This window comes from Lepus europaeus, chromosome 17, assembly GCF_033115175.1.
Source record: "Lepus europaeus isolate LE1 chromosome 17, mLepTim1.pri, whole genome shotgun sequence".
NCBI lineage: Eukaryota > Metazoa > Chordata > Mammalia > Lagomorpha > Leporidae > Lepus > Lepus europaeus.
Window position 1 is genome coordinate 17,729,916 of NC_084843.1, and position 18,769 is coordinate 17,748,684.

The 18,769-nt window shown below is 46.3% G+C and overlaps 1 protein-coding gene across 6 annotated transcripts in view; it reads left to right on the forward strand.

Moving 5' to 3' along the window:
- GPAM (glycerol-3-phosphate acyltransferase, mitochondrial) overlaps nucleotides 1-18,769 on the forward strand; it is a 61,439-nt gene that overhangs the window by 9,492 nt on the left and 33,178 nt on the right. Inside the window, exons 1-2 of one of the 6 annotated variants that reach the window (XM_062215345.1) lie at nucleotides 17,105-17,181; nucleotides 17,854-18,083. The exons of 3 other annotated variants lie outside the window; for them this stretch is intronic. The gene's annotated coding sequence lies outside the window, so the exon portion shown is untranslated. Of the gene's footprint in view, nucleotides 1-10,465; nucleotides 10,485-17,079; nucleotides 17,182-17,853; nucleotides 18,084-18,769 lie in introns of those variants that run through there. 2 more of the 6 variants (XM_062215346.1, XM_062215344.1) reach the window with 2 other exon arrangements.

Sequence of the window (18,769 nt, forward strand, 5' to 3'; positions counted from 1 at the left end):
CTGGAGTTTACATTCTAATGGGCAAGATAGGCAATGATCAGGAAACCGAATTGACAGGTTATTGGCAGAGAGTGATACATACTGTAAATAAAACAAAATAGAATGATATAGAGGAAAATGACAAGGCAGGGGACAGAAAGTTGCTAACTGAACTAAGAGCTAAAAATAGGAATGAGTCACCCAAGCTAACATCTAGAGAAGGAATGTTCCTGGCAAAGAGACTGCAAACACAGAGGCATTGAGCCAGGGATGAGCTTGGGATGGTCCAGGAACAGTGAGATGGTCTTGGGGGCTGGGGCAGAGGGAGGGAGGGAGAATGGTGGAGGACCAGAGAGCAGAGGTAGGCAAGGTAAAAGCATGGCAATGCTTGTAGACTCTGGAAAATGGTTGGCTGGCTTCCTTTTCCTCATCGGTCTCTGGCATTAGCCACTGTTAGAAACAGAAATGAATGAGGGCCCTCATGAGCTCTGGTAAAGGTAGCAACTCTTGGTCGCGGTGAACCCATCAGACTGCCCAGCTGGACCCAGCCGCCTCATGTGGGCTTTTCTCCTCACAATGCCCCTGACTCACCTGACAGATCTTCTGGCCAATGCCATTACCTCTTTGAAATGGTTCCTTATCAGGGGCTTTGAAAGCTTCTCCAGGTAGAGCACTTAAGGTAAAAATCAGTTAATGTAATCTTAAAACCCTCTAATAAATTTCCAGCAACATAAGACCACCAGATAAGCACTGTGTCCCTAGGGTCATTCAGAATTCACAGCTCGGTTCCCATAATTAGCATTTCTTTTATGTCTGAATCATTGAACAGGCGTGAAGAGCCTTGGTGATAATATTTTACTTGTTTGAGGCTTAAAAGAAAATCTTAGACGCAGCTGTCTCCAGAGGTGCTGGTGCTTGTCATAGAGCACATCAAAGTCGCAAAGCCACGCTGTACGCCCAGCTCACTTAGAGGGAAAAGTACACCTTTGGTTTACTTTCATCCATTTTCAATGACTTCTCCTCTTGTTCTCTTCACTCTCCCCACTCGTCGTCTTCACGATCCTCAGATCCCTTTGCTGAAAGTCCTTAGGTCACTAATAGTAGTTAATACTTCCCTCCCAGTGTGTTTGTGTTTCTATCTTGTCTTGCTTTACCCCTTGTTAAAAGTGCAAGATCCAAACATGGCTGTCTTCCAAGCCATGTTTTCAAACACTGTTTTTTTTTTTTTAAATGACAAAAATTTTGTTTATATTTATGGCATACAGTGGGATGCTTTGATACATGTATACATTACGATATGATTAAATCAAGCTACTTAACACATCCACCTCACATACTTCAGCTTTTTGTGCATGTGGTAAGTACTGTCCTAGCAATTTTTAAGTGTACATCCATTATTCTTAACTATAGTCACATGCTGTATGATAGAACTCCAGATTTTATTGCCTCGTCCAACTGAAAGTTTGTGCCTTTTGATCAGCATCTGCCCCTATAGTTACCCCTCCCCATCTCATCATAATCACCACTCTACTCTCTACTTCTCTGAGTTGGAGAGTTCTAAATTCCATTTGTGAGATGATGCAATGTTTGTCTTTCTGCACCTGGCTTATTTCACTTAGCATAATGTCCTCCAGATTCACTTATGCTGTTGCAAAAGACAGGATTTCATCCTTCTGTTTGGCTAAATAGCATTCCAGTTGTGTGTATGTACTGTTTTTTCTTTCTCCATTCAGCCATGGATGGGCTCATGGGTTGAGTCCATGTCTTGGTTATTGTGAATAGTGCTACAAAAACATGGGAGTGCAGATGTCTCTTACTCATATTAATTTCATTTCTTTGAATATACGCCCAGTAGTAGGGTTGTTGGGTCATATTGTTGTTTTAGTTTGAATTTTTCGGAGAATTCTTCAGACCTTTTTCCATTACAGCTATATTTCAAATATGGATTCTTTTTTTTTTTTACACCTTTCTTTTTTTAAAAAGTTTTTTTTATTTATTTATTTGAAAGATGGAATTACAGAGAGGCAGAGGCAGAGAGAGAGAAAAAAAGACAGAGGTTTTACATCCACCAATTCATTCCCTAAATGGCCACAGTGGCCAGAGCTGGCCCTATCTGAAGCCAGGAGGCAGGAGCCAGGAGCTTTCTCTGGGTCTCCCATGTGGTTGCAGGGACCCAAGGACTTGTGCCATCCTCCACCACTTTCCTAGGCCATAGCAGAGAGCTGGATCAGAAGTGGAACAGCTGAAACTTGAATTGGCGCCCATACGGGGTGCTGACACTGAAGGCGATGGCTCCACCTGCCGTGCCACAGCAATGGCCCTGACATCTTTCTTTTTTAAAATATTTATTCATTTATTTGAAAGGCAGAGTTACAGAAAGAGAAGGAGAGACAGAGAGAGGTCTTCCATCCACTGGTTCACTCCCTAGATGGCTGCAACAGCCAGGGCTGGGCCAAGCAGGGGCCAGGAGCCATACCAGTTCTCAAACACTGATTCTCAATCTGAGGTCCTTGAATGACCTTGGGGGAGAGTTATGGACCCATGACAATGCAGAGCAAACTTTTTTATTTTTCTGGGGAAAGAGTGTGGCGTTGAATCAGATTCTCAAAGTCTTTCCTGATGCCCAAAAGTTAAATACTCCTGCTTTCAAGACTTCACTGACCTAATCAATAGTATTGTTATCAAAGGAAATCTCTGTGCATGTTTGCAACTAAAAAAGGAAAACGTGGTGAAATTTCCAGAGGTGGGGAGCCTGTGATTCTACAAGACCCCATTTATCAATTTTGATCTGCAAAGGCAAGTGGAGCAACATTCAGATCAAGCGAGTCTGCATTTTACAGGACTGGCCAGTTTCCTAGGCACTCTTAGAATAAGTGTAGGTATTCTTTCATACTCACTGTGTTCCAGGCACTATCTCAGGCCTTACATCTTTTAACTTTTAATCCTGACAACACTTTAACATAGGGACTATTACTGGCCTTGTTTTATAGGTAAGGGAAAAAGAGAAACAGAGGTATACGAACCACACATTGAGTTTGAATTCAACATTCCAAGACCCTTCATAATAGTGGGTAATACAGATTATTGAGCTGTAATTGATGGTTCAGAATAATTGCCATTTGGGACCTGTCTGAATGGTGGTCATGTTGTAATCTTGAGAGCACATTCCTAATTAATAACAGGCGTCCTATACATGCCATCTCTGGTTTTGTGGATGAGAATCTCTCCAGATCACATGGAGAGGAGAACCAGTTGATTGCTCTGCTTAGAATTTGGCAAAAAAAAAAAAAGAAAAAGTCACTGTGGTTTATAAAATAGGATTTCTAACCAAGTAGGTAATTCTATTTTTATAATTATTATCGCTACTAAAAAAATCACATATGTACATAAGGTATGCCACAACTGTAAAGAGCTTAAAGTTAATTAAACTTTATCCTGGGAGGGTAAAATTGCTTTCATCCCAATATTTGATGAATTGATGAGGCTTTAGCTATAATTTCCCCTTTACCTAGATTGTATTAATTCCACAGTTAACGACTAGGTGACCTAGAAGTTTAGATGACTATCCTCCAAGAATATCATTTATAAATAAAATGGAGAAATATCAACACTATTGAAATCAAGATTTATTTAGCTTCTTTGTTATGTACAGTGGTTACCTGGAATCTGGCAATTCAAGAATGCACGCTTAATTTACATGTGTCTCCAGTGAGTTATAAAGTGATTTAGGAGCACTGGATCGGAACTGAGAACCTTTGAAGGAAAAACTATAATATTATTGAGAAAGAGGGAAAATGTTTTGCCATCTCAAAGCGCAATTGGACATACAATGGGATTGAGGCAAGACATAATTCACCTTGAGTGCGTGAAGTGTCAGTTTTCACGACCCTCTGACCAGTAATCGAACAAAATGAGCTCGAAGAGAAAATTGTACCTGGGATTCTGGATTATGGAAAGTCTATTTTCTAGCAGCTTCTTTTTATGTTGGAGATCATCTCTGTACTAAACTTCAAATATTTTATTGAGGAATATGATGACTGCCAGCTAGGAAAAAAGCAGTCCACTGTGTAATACTGATGCAGGGCTTGCTTTATATTGGGCAATTTAGATAATTGGAAACTGGGGTGTTAAAATCCTTTACTTTGGAAAACTTTTCTTTTGGGAAATCTGTAGATCAAAATCTAAAGCCAGTTACAAAGTATGTTTAGAATACCTGCGAGAATAAATTTCCCAGAAGAAAATCTTTGAGCTGTTTTATGTTGAGTTTCTTTGGAAGTATTCTCAAAATGAGCCTTAGTGGAACTTCGATTGATCTTCCTCTCAATTAGACTTAATGAGTGAGGTTCTAGCTTACTTTGAACTAATCAGGAAAAGAATTATCCAAATAAAAAGTAGTTCTGCTTCTTCTCTCTTTGAAAATTCTTCCCTTTTGGGCAAAGACTGATTCCTAGGGAGGAGAGATGATGATAAATCCATCTCCAGCCATGGCCAGGTCTCCCCTTACAGCCTTTTCAAATCCTTCCTTCACGGGCATTGGGCATATGTGTGGTTCCCTACTAGCCCCACTGTGCCTTTCTTTGTGTCATTCTGTCCTGTGGGGCACACCTGCCTCCCCACCCTCACCCCCTGTCCCCAGCCGCCTGTGTTGCTGATCACTGCTAGAACCCTGAGCCTCTCTTCTCCACTTCACCCAGAGAGTGAAGTGGGCTGGGGTGAGATGGGAAATCGGCTTCTTGCCCCAAGACCCATGAAGCCCTGGGATGAGCCCCTACACTGTGGCACACATATTTCTCCTTGAATATCTCCAGTCCAAGGGCCGTCCTTCTTGTCTTGTTGACAGTTGTGGTAGCCTTTCCTGCTCTCCTTTATTAAATATTTAATCTTGCCTTGTATTTAGACACTCAACAAATAGGTACTGAGCAACTGTTTTGTGCAAAGCACTATGGGATCTGTGAGTGCAGGGGAAAGAAATGGGAGAGGCCAAGAGTGACATCTAAAAGGGAGAAGCAGTTACTAAGTGACTCCAATGAAGGATTGAGTTATAATTCTGCTAAGTCTCGTAGGAGAGCGGCATATGCCAAGGGACTTGACTTAAATGTTTGCGTGAGGAGGTGAGATTTGAGCTGCATATGAAGTGTGCGTTGGAGAGAAGCAGGGGCGTGGGGGAGACCCCATCAGTCCGAGGAAGCAGCTCGTACCAGTGAAGGGCTAAGCCTATCTTTGTCGAGGAACTGAAAGTAAACCAGGGTGGCTGCAGTAGGGGAGAGGAGATGAGGCTGATACAATTAGCAAGTGTGGATGTGCTAGGCTTTTAATGGCACATTGAAGACTCTAGTTTTTGTTCTAAAATTTTTGAGGAATAATGGAGAAGTTTATAATCAGCTGGAGTGCGGTTGAGCAGGACATCGAGTGTATTTGACATGGTCAGTGTTGCACTTTCAAATGTTCCCTGGGGCTGATATGGGATTGGGGTGGTGTTCAGAAAGGTTGTGGGTGGCAGAAGTAGGATGAGGAGCCCAGGAATAAACTGCAAGCATTCCCAGGGGAGATGGTGGTGCTTTGGATCAGGATGGTGCAGGTAGGCAGGGAGTTAAGAGTGATGGGTTTAAAACTAGTTAGGAGGCAGAATTGCTAGGAGTTAGTCCTGGGTCGAACGTGGGAAGGCATTAAGAATGATTCCTACATTCTCGGTATGCTAAGGAAGGAGTATGGAATGAAAACAGAGGAGGTACTGGAGCCAGCAAGGTGCGCCAGTAAAAGCCATCTAGGCAGGTAGAAATACAACTGAGCCCGGCGTTGTGAAAGCTGAGGACAGACCTTGCTCCTTCACCCGAGGCTTAACTTGCTCAACAGGCCATCGGTACCCAGGCATCTGACATCAGGTTATACAACATTTGGAAAGTTCTGGATGAGTCCGGGCATGCACATCTAGACCATGCTAGGATTCCTTTTGCACAAGACAAGACACGTTGTTCTCACACATCATTCCTGCCACCATCTCAGCTCCATAGACCTTGATGATATCTTCCAAGAACCCACAGCAGCTTCCAGGAAAGTGGTCTTCAGCAATGTTTAGAAACAAAAACTTTTCCTAAAAAGACAAGGTGTCTTCAGAGCTGTAACTCTCGGCACAGCAAAGACGGCCTTTCATGGTGTCCTTTCAGCTGTTTTGTCTGATTTAGAACTTCCTTAACCTCTTCCTTCCATTCCTGGGATTTTGCCTTATCTCAGGTCAAACAGAAGCGTCACTGAGGTTAGTCCGCCATTCACTAGGACTGTTCATAAATGTTTAATTCTCTGGTTTCAGACTTGGGGTAGGAGTGCACGTCTTTATCTACTTGTTTCACATGACTTAGGTTCGCTATGGAATGTGCACAGAAGCCATGTGGGATTCAGAGTGAGCGAGTAGCTCACTACCGCCTCTTGCCTAGTCTCGGCAATCACTGACGTGTGTGTCACTATGATGCCCGGCCTCCCGTGGCCATTAGAGCGGAGCCCCTTGACCGACCTGCCCTTTATATGTAGCACAGATAAGAAATAAGCTTTGCTGTCTTGAAACTAGGAGACATTTGCTACTGAACCATAACCTAGCCCCTCCTGACTGATAGACACTCTTTCCAGGACAAAGTAACCCGAAGGGTTCAGACGAGTCTGAGAGGTTTTGGAGAAGATTCTTTGCCAGGGTTCAATCTCAGAGGAACAGGATTCCCATTTTTATTTGCAAACTCTCATTTCTGCAAGGTGTATGTTTTCCAAGCACAAGATCTTGGTGGCCCAGGCCCAAGATGAGGGCTGCAAAGAACTACAGCCACTTCCACAGAAAATCCTTACCCCAATGATAACAAATGCTACCATTTAGGACATCTTACCATGTTCCAGGCTCTGTGCTATCTTATATACACAACTGAATTTTATTGGCCGGCGCAGTGGCTTAACAGGCTAATCCTCCGCCTTGTGGCGCCAGCACACCGGGTTCTAGTCCAGGTTGGGGCACCGGATTCTATCCTGGTTGCCTCTCTTCCAGGCCAGCTCTCTGCTATGGCCCGGGAAGGCAGTGGAGGATGGCCCAAGTCCTTGGGCCCTGCACCCGCATGGGAGACCAGGAGAAGCGCCTGGCTCCTGGCTTCGGATCAGCACGATGCACCGGCCGCGGCGGCCATTGGAGGGTGAACCAACGGCAAAAAAGGAAGACCTTTCTCTCTGTCTCTCACTATCCACTCTGCCTGTCAAAAAAAAAATTGAATTTTATTTCAAAAAAAAAATCAAAATGTAAATGGATGTTAGTAAACCTATTGTTTTAAAGATTGATTTATTTGAAAGATGAAGTGAGAGAGAGAGAGAGAGACTGAGAGACTGAGAGACTGTGGCTGGTTGACACCCACATGGCCACACCAGCCAGCGCTGGACCAGGCTGAAGCCATGAGTCTAGAACTCCATCCGGGTCTCCCACATGGTTGGCAGGGTCTCCAGGATTGGCCCATCTTCTACTGCTTTCCCAGGTACATTAGCAGGGAGCTGGATTGGAAGCAGAGCAGCCAGGAGTTGAACTGGTACTCTAAAATAGGATACAGGCGTCACAGGTGCCACAGTGCTGGCAGTAAACCTATTTTCAAAATGAGGAAACTGGGGCTCGGTGAGGTTAACGAGCTTGCCCACCCAGCCAGGGAATAGCAGACTCAGGCCTGGAAACCAGGTTGGCTGCGTGGCCTTCGTAGAGCTCTCAGACACTGGGGCAGAAGGACTTGGGGTCAGTCCCCTGATGTCCCAACTAGCAGCTTGGCTTAGAAGCCACCGGCTCTGAGCATCAGCTCCCTCAGCTTTGCAGCAGAGTAGCCTTGTCCCTAACATGTGATTTTCCCCCCAAGCCCAAGAGGTGGTACCCCAGCCCTGGCTACCAGGCTCCTACCTAGGCTGGCTAATTAATATCTTAGCTACATGCTTGGGGTCTAGATTCAGATAGATCAGAATACAAATTAGAGTTCTGCTCCTTAGCAGTTTCACTTGACATTTCCGTGCGCCTCAGTTTCCTTGTCTGAAAAATGGGGCAACAATGCTTCCTATCCCATGGGGCCCCTCATTTGCCTCTGTGCCTTCAGACCCATTCCCCATTCTTCCCAGCTCTGCTGTGTCCCTGAGGGGGCTCCTCTGCAAACTCATTTTCCAGGCTCCCTTGCAGCTTGATTCTAACACCAGGTGGTGCTGGCAGGTGCCAGGAGAGCAGAAAGGGAGTCAACGCTAAGTATTGCCCTCTTTCTCAGATGGACTCCCCAGCTGTGACAGCTTTGGGCTTCTCACACTCCCAGGCATCCTCTCTTCGTCCCAGTGGTTCCCCAAGTGGCTCCAGTTCCTGGCTCTGTTAACACCTTGCTTTGCCACCCCAGCCAACCTGTGTGGTTGCTCACCACGCTCTTTCATTCTTTCAGCAACCCCCAGGCCTTTCTAAGTCACTCTCGATAGTTAAGTTCCGCTAAACTGGGTTCTGTTTTCCTGTTGGTGCCAGAGGTGCCACAGAGAACTGCTTGAGACAATGCCTACAGAGTACTCACAACAGTGCCTGGCACATAGTAAGTGCTCAATAAAGGGCAGAATACAAAACAGACTCTACCTTGGGATGAGCATTGTGGTAGAGCAGATTAAGCGGCTTGGGACACCTGCATCCCGTATCAGAGTGAGGGGTTTGAGCCTTGGCTACTCTGCACTTCCAATCCAGCTTCCTACTAATGTACCTGGGAGGCAGCAGATGAGGGTTCAAGTCCTTGGGATCCTGCCACCCATTTGAGAGACCCAGATGGAGTCCCTGCCAACTGGCTTTAGCCTGGCCCAGCCTCAGCTGTTGTGGGTATTTGGAGAGTGAAGCAATGGATGGAAGATTGGTCTCTGTTTCTTACTCTGTCACTCTACCTATCAAATAAGCAAATCTTGAAAAGATGTACTTTACCTAGATGCTATGTCCAGCCTGTCCCCTGAGGCAGGCTCCTGTATCCATTGCAATTCCAGAGTCACACACTGCCCGCTTCTCGTCTCCAAATTAATCAAGTTCAGAGGTCTGGGCTTCGATTTTGAGTCACCCTTCTTTTAGGTAACAAGGTAAAAGGTATGTGAATTCCCTATGACCTTCATGAGGAACTTCATGTCACAACTTTATATCAATGTCCCAAACCTATCCCTGTGGCCTAAAAGGCCCTGCTCTCCCAGGGCCCTCTGATGTTCCACCCTCACCCATCCAGGCCTTTCCCTGGATTCCACTCCAGCCACACTGGAGCTCTGCTCTGTCCTCCCCAAGCTTCCAAGTGCCTGGTCCCCTCTCCGTGGAGAGGTCTTCTCCAGACTCCCTTCACGGTCATGTCCTCTGCACACCCCCATCTCCGTGTAGCTGCTCTCCCCTTCCAGAGCCCCATCACCCCCTCATCTAACAGCCATCACCTCTGCTATTCTGTGTGACAGATACTGTTTGGATTTTTATTGCGCTTTTCTTATTTTGTCTATTTGTTGATCATCGCTTCCCCTACTATTCCCACTCCCACCTGCCCTAGCCCTTTAGACTATTAATTCCAGAGGGTAGGGTCCACGGGTGACATTGGCATCTGTGTATCTTTTACACTCAGCAAGATACCAGCAGCAAACAGGCTCTCTTGGTCAGTGTGTTGGGAGTGAACAGATGTCGAACGAATCTGTCTTTACACAGCTGATTTCAAGGTTCCACAGACGCCAGACGGTGATCATTTCAGGGATTCTGCGCCTTACCCCCCAGCCTAGTGTTTGTGCTGTGGGTGAATGGAGGCGTGAGTTTGGTTTGGACTGGTCTCCTTCACCATTGCTCGTTGTTGGGGTCTGCGAGGTGCATGGAGCTCCATTTCCTTGGTGATCTGCTCAGCCACAGGGCCCCGCACCGAGGATTCTAAGACTGTACACTCACTCGTCACACTCGGCCCTCCTGCGTCAAGACCTGTACCTCCAGCATCTTGCATCAGAGCTGCCTCACACTTATCCCCCTCAGCTCTTGTCTCTTCTCCCTGCCTGGACCATCCGGGCCCCTACTCCCTTCTCAAATAACGTGGTCTGCAGGGGAAAAGCAAAGGCCCATTAGGTTTTAACTATTTGGTTGCCAACTCTAGCCATGCAGCTTCTGGCATTTGGCTTTCCATCACAAAAAGGCTGCTAATTGCCACTGCTCATCTCCCTCAAGGGCTTGGAAAACTTAAACCACAGAACCTGCCTACACCCTAGAGAGAGCTGGGAAATACCTTCCATTCTTTGAGAATGAGCCAACAGTCGTTAGAAAAAAATACAAGCTAATTTCTTAACTATCCTGCTCGGCTAGTTACTCTCTCTGAGTCCCAGTTGCCCTGTAGAACTGGTGCCCAGCCCAGAGACACAGTGGCTGGAAGCCCAGAATCCTCCGCGTTCCCGCCATGCCCCTTTCCTGGGGGGCTGAGCCTTGTCATGCACTCTGTCCACAAGGAGGTTCCACGATGGACGTCCAAGAAGCCCGAGTGCAGACTCAGGTATGGTTAATGACTGTCCTGAGGGACTATTGGCCTGAATGTCTTTGTCACATGGACCTTCCAAGTCCCAATGGATGTCTGACTTGGACCTGGGCTTCCTGCATTCTTTAGACACTATGTCTCACTATAACTGACTTTGGTCTTTGGAAAAATTTCTTCATCTTCCTTTCTGTTTGTCTCTGCCCTCCTCCCCAGGCTGAAATCCTAGTATACTTCCCTCATCTCATATTGGAGTGCCTGGGTTCAATTCTCTGCTCTGTTATTTTTTTTTCTTTAGATTTATTTTATTTATTTGAAAGGCAGGGTTACAGAGAGAGGGAGACACAAAGAGGCAGAGAGAGACAGAGAGAGATCTTTCATTCACTGGTTCACTCTCCAAACTGCAACAGCCTGGGGCTAGGCCAAAGCCAGGAGCCTGAAATTCCATCAGGGTCTCCCATGTGGGTGGCAGGGGCCCAAGTACTTGGGTAATCTTCCACTTCTTTCCTAGGTGCATTAGTGGGGAGCTGGGTCACACGGGAAGCAGCTGGGATTCAAATAGGCAGTCATATGGGATGCTGGTATGGTAGGCTGTGACTTAACTTGCTGTGCCACCACAATACCACCCCTCCCCCTACTCCCAGTGTGCATTGGGAGGCATGGGTGATGGCTGAAGTAATTGGGTTCCTGCCACCCACATGGGAGACCCTGATGGAATTTCAGGCTCCTGGCTTTGGCCTAGCCCCAGGCTGTTGCAGTTTGGAGAGTGAACCAGTGAATGAAAAAGCAAACAATCAAAACAAAACAAACAAATAAATTTAAAAATTGGCAAAAAATTTTTATATGTAAGAGCAAACAGGGGCCGGCACTGTGGTATCATGGGTTAATGCCCTGGTCTGATGAGTTGACATCCCATATTGGTGCCTAGTTCTAGTCCCGGCTGCTCCACTTCTGATCCAGCTCTCTGCTGTAGCCTGGGAAAGCAGTGGAAGATGGCTCAAGTCCTTGGGCCCCTGCACCCGCGTGGGAGACCCAGAAGAAGCTTCTGGCTCCTGGCTTCGGACTGGTGCAGCCCTGGCCACTGTGGCCAATTGGGGAGTGAACCATTGGATGGATAACTTTTCTCTCTTTCTCTCTCTCTCTCCTCTCTCCTCTCTCCTCTCTCTGTGTAACTCTGACTTTCAAATAAATAATTTAATTAAAAAAAAAAAACTAAAAAAAAAATCACAAATATTTTAGCTGGGGAGCAACAGATTGAAACCAAGGAAATAGTTGTTCACACCTAACTCTTCTTGGTGCAGCAGTGTGGAGAGAACCCTGCTTTTTCTAGAAACTGGTGGGCTATTCCTCATTTGCTGCTCCAGATTCAACTGTGAATTATGAACTCCATAAACCCACACATGTGTGACGGGTAGTACAATTAGCAGTTCAAGTGTGAGGGGCAGTTCTAGATCATTTCCGTCACCACCGTACTTAGTATTCCAACCATCCTTTGGTATCTCTTATTTGAAGTTTAATGTGCTAATTGATTTCCTGACGAAGCCGTTTTCAGCCCCACGGTCACACCAATGTTGGAAAGTCTCCATTCTCTTCTCGTCTAAGGTCCTTTCTAAAAAGCAGACTCTAAAGTCAACTCCACTGCCATCTCTCAGCATGATACCCTGGCAGAGGCTATTTCCAAACTATCTCATTTATTTACTTTGTCATATGCTTGAGTCATTCTAGCAGTGAGATTTGCACTCAAAATTAACTATGCATCAGTAATCCATTTGCCCTAGAGTCACAGAAGACAGGATTACAGTGGTTTCAACAGGAAAAGAGTTGACAAAGTCCAGGGATCTGTGATTGGCAGTGCTGGCTTTGGACACTTTACACTGAAAATGGGAGGGGTGGGGCTGTATCCATTCTCTTGGATCGGGAAAGCCATGCTCCAGAAATCTTCAGTTTCCCTCTCTCTCAGGTCACACTGCCCAGAACTGGGTCATCCGATTGACCTGGCTGCAGGGGCAGTGGCCATGTTAAGAAACATGATTATCATAATTGACTTAGATACCTTGATTCATTCTTGTCTTGGAGCTGAGCAAGAGATCACTCTGAACAGGGTAAGAGAGAGCAAATAGGTACTAAGACAGGTAGGTCTCAGTGCCTGCTGCGAATCAACCAAGAGAATCCTAGAAGCTACACACCAATGAACTTGATGCTGATTTACAATTAAGCAGAAATAGAGTAAGTATACTTGATTGTAAGCTCTAAGGGAAGAAGTATTGTGCTATGGTGTCCAAAGCTGGAACTACAACAGAGTATTTGGCATGAAGTAGATGTTCTACAAATATTAACTGAATAGATAAACACAAGGAGCCTGGAGAAAAGGAGATGATAAGAACAGCACGGGTGCAGAAAGAATAAGGCATAACAAACTATTCCCTTTAAAAGTTTTGGATAGAATAACTGTTATATTTCTATATTGGCATATCATAGGCATTTTGGTCTTTGGATTTTGGAGGGTCAGTTAGCAATGTTCTCACAATATTCATGCAGAGAATTACTAGTTTGCTTAGGTGTGTCTGCAGCAGTTTGTCAGGTAAGTTTCGCTTAATGAATGTGGATCACCCTGGGAGGAAGCCTACTGAACAGGGACTACCAGGAAGGCAGTGTGAGTTACTGGCAGGAGTGTGGGGATCGTGTGGCTTAGATGCAAGTCCCTTCCCCTCTACCTTGCGTCTGTCCTTCCTGGGGACTCTGTGCCATTGTGATACACTTCATTTCTACAAGTATTGTTCTTACTTTTGCCATAAGCTGCTGTCTTTCTAAAGGCTTTTCTTTTTTTAAAAAAAGAAAATAATTATTTACCACTGTACTCATATTTATGGTTTTTTAAGCCCTTAATGTCTTTGTGTAGCTTCAGATTTCTATTTGGTAGCATTTTCTTTTTGCCTGAAGAATAACTATCTATTGTAGTGCAAGTCTACTGGTGATGAATTCTTTCAGCACTTATGTGTCAGAATGTCTTTATCTTATCTTGTGCTGAAATACAGGGAGACTTTAAAAAATTCATGAAAAATTGAATTAAAAATTTATTTTGGTACAAAAAGTTTTTTTTTTTACAATTATACATATGAGTATTAAGAGAACGAATTCTGAAAGTATTTTCATTCAGTACTTTAAGCTGCTTCCTCCCTGCCTTCTACGTGTTTTTTATGAGAAGTTGACTGTCATTTCTATTTCTGTTCCTCTGTACAGTAATGTCTTTTTTATCCCATTTGCTTTTATGGTTCTACCTTCATTACTGATTTCAGGCAATTTTATTGTGATATTCTTTGGCATAGCTTTTGTCACATTTCTCCTGAGTTTGTTGAAGCTCTTGGATTTGGGAGTTCATAGTTGTCATCAGATTTGGAAAGTTTCCGTCCAGTATTTGTACAATTAGTTTTCTGTCCTCCTTGATCCTCTCTCGTCGCTGTTTCTCCTTGTCATGTCAGGGACTCCAATGACCTGTTTACTGAGCTCGCTGATCCTCTGCTCATTTGGATTTTCAGGCTTTTTTTTTTCCACTCAGTATTTCATGTTAGATAATTTCTATCACAACGTGTTAAGGTTCTTGACTATTTTTTGTTAATGTTGAATCTGCTGTTCCTATAGAGGAGTGTGTGTGTGTGTGTGTGCAGGTACTCAAGTGAAAACTCAATGATCATATAATCCATTGTTTGGTCTGATATTTTTTCTGAAGATTTTCCACATCCCTATTTAACATGCTCAAATTCTTCTCTAGACATATTGAATATAGTTATGATTACTTTCTTAATGTCATTTTCTACCATGACCTTTGTCATTTCTAGGATTTTGTCAATAGATTTTCTTAAAAAGATTTATTTATTTAGTTGAAAGGCAGTTAGAGAGAGAGAGAGAGAGTGAGAGATCGACTGATCGTCCATCCATTGGTTCATTTCCCAGATGGCTGCAAGGGCTGGGGCTAGGTCAGGGAGAAGCCAGGAATTTTGCAAGGATCCCGCGTGTGTGTGTCAGCGGCCCAGGTACTTGAGACATCTCCTGCTGCTTTCCCAGGCACATTACCAGGGAGGTGGATCAAAAGTGGAGCAGCCAGGTCTTGAACTGGCGCTCACAGGGGATGCTGTCATTGCCGGTGGCGGCCTAACCTTGTGTGCCACAATGTCGGCCCCTTTCAATTGATTTTTGTTTTCCCCTCACTATGAGTCATTTTCTCCTGCCTGGTAATTTTGATTAGATCTTAGACATTGTGAATTTACCTCGTTAAGTGCTAGACATTTTTGATGTAAGTATTTCTATGCTTTGTTTGGGCTATTTTGTTCTTGGAAACGCTTTTATTCTTTTGGGGTTGGCTCATAAGATCTGTTAGGTAGGAATGCCGTAGCATTTGCTCTAAGACTAATTTTGCCCCACCTCTGAGGCAAGACTGTTCGGGTCATGAAATAGGAAGTTTCCTGTCTGGGTGCCTGGATCAGGCACTGCTCTTTGGTCATCTATGATCATTGAGTACCTTCCACTCTGCCTTGCGGGAACAGGAATAATTTCCTGCCCTGTGCGGGCTCAAGCCCTTGTTCTAACTTCTCTTTACATGTGTTTTTTTCTTTGGCTTTGCTTAGCTTTCTCACATGAATGTGCTAACGATTTCAGTTTAAGATGGGACCCAGAGGGGTCAGGCTAAGCCACTGCTTGCTACACTGCATCCCCTATTAGCATGCCGGTTCTAGTCTCCGTTACTCTGCTTGTCCCTGCCACCCACAAGGGAGTCCTGGATGGGCTTCCTGGCTTTATCCGCTAGGCCACAGTGCCGGCCCCCGTGTCCAATCTGTGGAAGCCATTGTTTTATATTTGCCTGTTTATTTGCATTTTGTTTTTAGTTGTTTTGGGGCAGGAGAGTGAATTCAGTTCTGTCTCTCCCACCTTGGTGGGCTAGATTGGATTACTATAAATTAGTCATTCTCATGCTGAGGGTGTCATCTGTTTCCAAAACAATGAAGGAATCTGAAACATCTGCCATTGTAATCCACCTCCTCCAAAAGTGCAGTAACCCTTACGCAATGACTGTTATAGAAAACCTGCCTACCAACGAACTCAGCGTAAGACAATCTGATTGCCCACTCGGGCTCACATCATAAGCTTCCTGTGACACTGTCCCTAACTCCATTTCTTCAAGTGACTTCAGATCCTGAGGCTTCTCTGTTTTCTCCTGTCTTTATCTTTGGCAGGGGCCTCTAAATGTTTTCAGGGTGTTTGGGATCAGAGCTCACTTGGTTCTAGTCAGCATATAGTCCCCGAGTACGTCCGCCTGTTTGGAAAGTATGTGTGAGGTTGAATCAACACAGGACCTTTGAACTCAAAAGCATTTTCTTAAACATTTATGAATACCCACTCCTATTATTTTTGGTTGTTTCAAAAGAAAAGTATGTTTACAGTTTGGGATGGGTTTAGAAAGAGACATTGCAAATTCAGGAGAAAGGAGTCTTGCTTTTCTTTTTCCTCCCCTTCAGCAAATATCGTTTACTATAACGAGGCATTGTGGTGTTTAGCAGATGAGGCAAGCCCCTGATGGGATGAGTTTGCAATCTCATGGAAGACGGACACAAGCGGATTAAAGACTCGGAGTGTGGCACCCTGATAGATCTGTGACGATTTCACAGGAGAGTGTGATTATCCAGGGCTGGAGCCATTTTGGGAAAGGTTGTAGAACTAGTTTAGGAAGGAGCTATAGAATTATAGAATTTCACAGAGGATCGCATGAACAGAATTAGGGATGTGAGTGCCTGTGGGCTGTCCAGACCAAGGGAAATGATAGGGAGAGAGAGAGAGAGAGAGAGACCGAGACTCCTACAAGAGTGGTGGGGATCTCCTGTGCCAGACTTGGGAGTTCAGATTTTGAGGAGCTGTGTGGACATGCATGAATGTCCCAGATAGGGGATTAGGGTTACTGTGTGTATAAGAGACAAGGACTGGAAGCAGGGACTTCAGGGCAGGGAGCATGGTCTTAAGGATCCTTTCCCTTCTAATTCACTAAGGCTTTTGACGACCACTGGCCCTGTCAATAGCATGACGAGCATCGTGAAAGAACCTCCTCGCACGTGTTATTTGGTGTGAAGGGTTAATCTGGACTCAGCTTCCTTCAGGCTTCTTACAGAATTTGATTAAATCGCAGTTGCACGTTATAGGGTGCATTTTCCTCCTTAAACAAAAAACGCACTCAGCCCGTCTTTGAAAAATCACACAGCAGGACCATCCGCAAGCCCCGCCTCTCCCGTCCTGGGTGCCTTCTACGCGGTCTTACAAAGCCCGTAAAACAGCACGCGTCTACACACCCACCCGACAGCCCACGCATTCGCGCCACGGCCCGGCCGGACCCACGTCCCCACGGTGCGGATTTACACACACACACACACACACACCGCCCAGGCAGCGCGGCCCTCTGTGTGGACAGCACGCACAACCCGACCTCAGCTCCCTCCTCCACGCGCGTGCACGCCCCCCGCTCTCGGGCCCACGCACAGCACGCGGGGCCACCGGGCCCCGCCCCCAACCCATCACTCCAGCGCGCCCATGGCGTCATCAGGGCGCGACACTGCAGCAGGCGCTGGCTGGGACGTGAAGTGCGGGCAGCGGCTGCAGCCGAAGCCGGAGCTGCCGGGGCGGAGACGCGAGGGCTGTTGCAGGCTGTGGGAGGCGGCACAGGCGAGCGCCGGCACAGGTGCGTCGTCGGCCCTCGTCCCCGGACCTGGCGCGACTCCTGCAGGTGGCCGGGCTGTCCGTGTCCCCCTGGCCCCCTCCCCCGAGCCCCGGGGTTCCCCCTGAGAAATGGGCCGGGCTCGTGCTGGCGTGGGAGCCAGCCTTGTTCTCTCTCCGCGGAGACCAGGCGGCGGGGTGGGCTCCCCTGCGGAGGAGGGGGTGTCCTGCGGACGCAGTGCCCCCAGCGCCCCAAGGGGCGAGGGCGCTGCCGGCCGGTTCGTGCCGTGGGGGGCTCTCAGAGCAGCTGGTGCTGGGGATAGTCCGGTGACAGCGGCCACCGTGGGTTGCACTGGGCGCCCACTGCGTGTTCCGCGCTGCGCTGGGCGCCTTGTACCCCTCGGTCAGTCCCCCCGGCCACCCGGGAGGTAGGATCGGTCGTGTGCCCATTTTCCAGACGGGGAGGCCGAGGCACAGTTCACCGACCTGTTCCCGGTCGCACGGTGGAGGATTTAGACCTCAGAGCGGCCCCTGCCTCTGCCCCTGTCGGGGCTCGCGGTCCGCTCCTCTGGGCCCACGTGGAGCCCGCGGCATGGGGTCCCCCCACCCCTTGACCTTGGGTCAACCCTGTGCGGCGGGAGGAGGCGCACAGCGCGCACTGCCTATTGGCGCGAGTCTCCCTTTGGTCTCCTCTTAGGCGGCAGCGGCTCCCCGTGTTGAGTGGCCGTTCTCCACCCGGGTGCTGAATCTTTGCTTTAGAGTTCAGAGGAACCCCCTTCCTGCCAGGTGCATCGCGCCGCTCGTCGCTGCCATCGGCTGGTGCTGCGTGGCGGACAGGTGACAGCGGGCGGAGGCTGGCGGCTGTGCAGACATCACGATAGCCCCAGGGGAGCGCCCTGGACCCGGCCGCTCCGATTTGAAAGCCAAGTGAGAAATGGCCAAAAGCTAAAATCATTTGAGAATGTTAAGAAGCTTTTGTATTTTAGGGTAATATCCATGTATTCTGGGAGTGCACTCTTCCCTCAGAGTAGGAAAAGCCTCAAGGAAAAAGGTGCAAGTGGATAAAACTCATGTTGCATAATAATGCGTTTTTCTTTTCCGTCTTTGTAGTTAAGAGTGCAAACGTCGTTTCTTTTAAGGTATCATGAGAAAATCAAGCTTAATTCAGTTTCAGTGGGAAACTTTAGAAGTACCCTAATCGCTTTTCGGTATTTTGCCTTGCATAAATATGTATGAGGGAAAATTCCCAGTAGCTTAAAAAAATTGTCATTTGTGGGCATACAAATGTTTAATTAAATAAACACATGTTTTCATCCTCCTTCAAACTATTCAGTTATTAACAAAAATGAAATAAGCCTCTTTTGCCTGTCTGAAACAAACTCTCACATTTGCAAATAACTTTTAATAGGAATTTTTTTTTTAGGAAATCTAAGGATGCAAGTATATCCTTATATATTCAGGGAGACTTCTGATACAAATGTTCTTTTTTATTTTTTGAATAAGGGCAGTTTGAGTTTATCTAAACACATAAAGCCTGTTTTTACATTATACTTAATATGGTAAAGTATACAGTTAGTTCAATTGCTATCCTATTATAGAGCAAAATAATAGAG